The sequence below is a fragment of the Sardina pilchardus genome, chromosome 12 (genome assembly GCF_963854185.1).
Source record: "Sardina pilchardus chromosome 12, fSarPil1.1, whole genome shotgun sequence".
Taxonomy (NCBI): Eukaryota; Metazoa; Chordata; class Actinopteri; order Clupeiformes; family Clupeidae; genus Sardina; species Sardina pilchardus.
Genome location: NC_085005.1, coordinates 12,715,239 through 12,718,591, shown reverse-complemented (window position 1 = coordinate 12,718,591; position 3,353 = coordinate 12,715,239). Strand labels below are relative to the sequence as shown.

Below are 3,353 nucleotides of genomic sequence, written 5' to 3'. Positions count from 1 at the left end.
CAAAAGTTAGCTAGCCAGGTCGGTTAACAGGCTAAATTAAATGGTTTATTGTGTCCGAAAGTGTGTCTTATTGGTATCACACACAACCAATGAGGTTAGTTTGTAACAACATACACGTTTAACCACAGTCCTTAGCTTCCTAGCTAGCAAACCTTACTAGCCCTTGCCATTAACTTTCTATATGTACTGTGCTAGCTAGCTCAGTTTACAGGCAAAGTGTAAAAGTATTACGTGTTGGAAAGTGAGTTTTATTGGCATCACACAAGCAACGACAACAGCGAAAGCTCTGTTTTGACTAGGAGACTGGAAGGACTAGAAGAGTTCTTTTGACGAGTAAAGTCAAGTAGATCGTCTTCTGCTAATGTTGTGAAAAAATCCTCTAGCAACTTCTCACTTAAAATTTTGAGGTTGTTTGTCGTGATCTGCTGATGTCACTGCGACAACCAATCTGCGCGAGGTAGCCACTAGTACCGCCCAGCGACTCTACCGGGCCGTTTTTAGTACCTACCCTCCATCAGGTACTCCTTTAGTTCCTGTAAATGGCCCTGAAGACGGCCCTGTCGGAACGGCCCGGTCAGTGGAGACACGCGCACACGGCGAAGTCCCTGAAAAACGGCCCGATACCCAGATAGCAAACTTCATTGATTTAAAGTTGAAAATTGGTCAGATTGGTTGATGTTTGGTTGAAGTTAAAAAGTCAACATCAATTCAATGTTTAAGTGTAATCATAATTTCAACGTTGAAAAACTGGCATTTCATCAACATTGTTTCAATGTCAATGTTCCGAAGGTATGGGCCGAAGATTCTAGAATAGAGCTTTGGTACGCGCTTTAATCAACCATCCAATCAGCAAGCAGCAGATTTTATTTGAATTTTCTCCCGGAGGAGCTGGATCCTCTCGCTGCACTGCACACGTTAGAGAAGAAGAAATAGAGGTATCAGCACAACATTTGTAAAGGTAAGTTCGACATTTCTCATTTTTTATCGGTCACTATTGAGAAACTAAACTAGAAAAAGTTGTTAAATGGGTTATTGCAAGATGTAGTTCGACCGTGTTGGTGAAAGAACTGAATTTGTTGTTCGTTAGTGTTAACATCATTATGCTAGTGAGTTAGCAGCTAGATTAGCTATTATGTTAATATTCGTTTTTAGACTTGAATTTGGATTCACGGTTAAATTGTTATCGATACGTGGATGGTTAGTCTAGTGTTGGTTGGTTGGTTACCATTAGCAGGTAGCAGCTACATCCATTTTGAAGATTGGAGCACCAGAACTAACTGCTAACCGTTAGCTTATTAGCTTGCAGAGCTCCAGCCCTTGCCGTGACCCAGCTTTAGCTGCTAGCTGCTACCGAAGGAAGCTCTCGACACCTGGGACCGTTGATCCGCTGAGCTCGGTAGCGAGAGAGCTATGAATATTACCGACACACGTAAAAGAATGATCTGCATATGCGTTGGCGACTCTGGTCGTAGGTGTGACCCACTGTTTCACTGACTAATCAGAAAACTATCATCAAATATTGCCTTTCAAACAATTTCAAACCATTTACTCGTCAGCCAGCGCTTTTGCTGCCCAAACTTCTAAAACTTAGGCAATCATTTTTCACTGCTAGCAATGCAATCCTAGTGGGTCGTGGTGGGCTCGTCAGTCAGCTCTTCCCATATGGAAAATATAGAAAAAACTTATATGCCAGCAATGTGTTTTATATACAAAACTTGTATGATTTACTCTTGAAAGTGGCCCCTTTCTCGTTTTCCTCATACAACGTCATACAGTCCTTACAGCTTACAATGTTTTATATGTTTCAGGTTACACAGATTTAGCAAGGATCTTATAATGGTTTCACTGGCATATAAAAACCTGATAGATTAAGAGTAAATCATAAACGTTTTGTATATAAAACACATTGCTGGCATATAAGTTTTTCTATGTCTTTTCCGTATGGGTTTTGCTGCTCAAACCTAACAATTCTCATTTTGGTAGATTGTGGTCGTCTTAAATATCCATATAATGTCATGTCTCATGACAGGTCTCATTAACAGTGGTCTTCTGTCACCACTGTATCCCCAAATTATTGTTTCTATCTTTTTGTTGCATAGCTTTAGCTCACTTCATCATCCTAGGTATGCCACAGCTATCCCCCCCCTCCTCTCCATCTCTCCATCTCTCCATTTGAAACTCCAAATATATGCCTAAAGTGTCCCCTCTTCTTTCTCCTTATGCAGATGTCCTGGCTCTCAACAAAGGCACCAGGCAGGATTGTTTTTTCTCTTGCATTCCCATAAGCCTGACTTCCTGATGTCCACTACACTCTGTTCTCAATCTTCTCCAGTCTTTTGCAAACTGTGGTAAGTATCCCCAAATTCTTGTTTCTATCTTTTTGTTATATAACTTCTACATATCACCTCACCTCATCATCCTAGGTCTGCCACAGTGATATCTTTCTCCCTCTCTCTATTTGAAACTCCACATGTATGCCAAAAGTGTTCCCTCTTCTTTTTCCTTATGCAGATGTTCAGATGTCCTATAAGCCTGACTTCCTGATGTCCACTACACTCCGTTCTCAACCTTCTCCGGTATTCTGCAAACTGTGGTAAGTATCCCTTCATTTGTTGCACAACTTCATCAAACTTTATTCTTTCTAGCTCATTCCTTTTTTTTTTTTTTGAAAGACATCTCTGCCCGAGTACTTTTCCTTTTTATTTTACTTTGTTACTGCTCTTACTCCTCCCATCCGTTTGTCCATGGAAGTAATTATTTGACTTAGAAACTCTCTAAATCTCATTACTTGACACGTGTGTTTTCTGTGCTCTCTCCTTTTAATAATCAGAATGCCTCCTTGTGTTGGATTCATGATGTTCACCATACTGCACGGCCTACTTTTTTCTTCGCAAGCTATGGAAAGAAACTCTGTTCAGCTCATGAAACGGACTGTTCACATTTTTTGACATTTGTGGAGGAAGCAGGGTATCCTGGTAATTTTATTTTGCAGCTACTATGCTCTCGTCATAGATACCTTGCATCCTACCCAGTGAGTACATTATACGATTTTGATTTCCAGTATCTGATGGACATTTTGTCTCCCATGTTGAAATATGATTATTTTATCATATTTTCTCATTACAACCTACAATTTGTATATATAGGCCCAACAAAGAGAGAAATCTGAACTGACAAAGCTGCTCTATATGCATCACAGGTCGATATTGTTGACCTTCACAAATGACTTCAGTCAGTCAGTTTCAGTTGTACATTTAGATAATTCCAAACATTGATGTCAACACACTGCTGTTCTTGTACCTAATAATAACTTTGAGTTAGTCATGGCAAAATGTGTGCAAAATATGTGATGG

At 40.0% G+C, this 3,353-nt stretch overlaps 1 long non-coding RNA gene across 1 annotated transcript; it reads left to right on the top strand.

Annotated features, from left to right (window-relative positions):
• Positions 1–629: 629 nt before the first annotated feature.
• LOC134098102 (uncharacterized) lies at positions 630–3,063 on the top strand. The gene is made up of 4 exons (XR_009941006.1): positions 630–958; positions 2,226–2,348; positions 2,512–2,593; positions 2,831–3,063. It is a non-coding gene; the product is annotated as an uncharacterized LOC134098102 (long non-coding RNA).
• Positions 3,064–3,353: the final 290 nt, after the last annotated feature.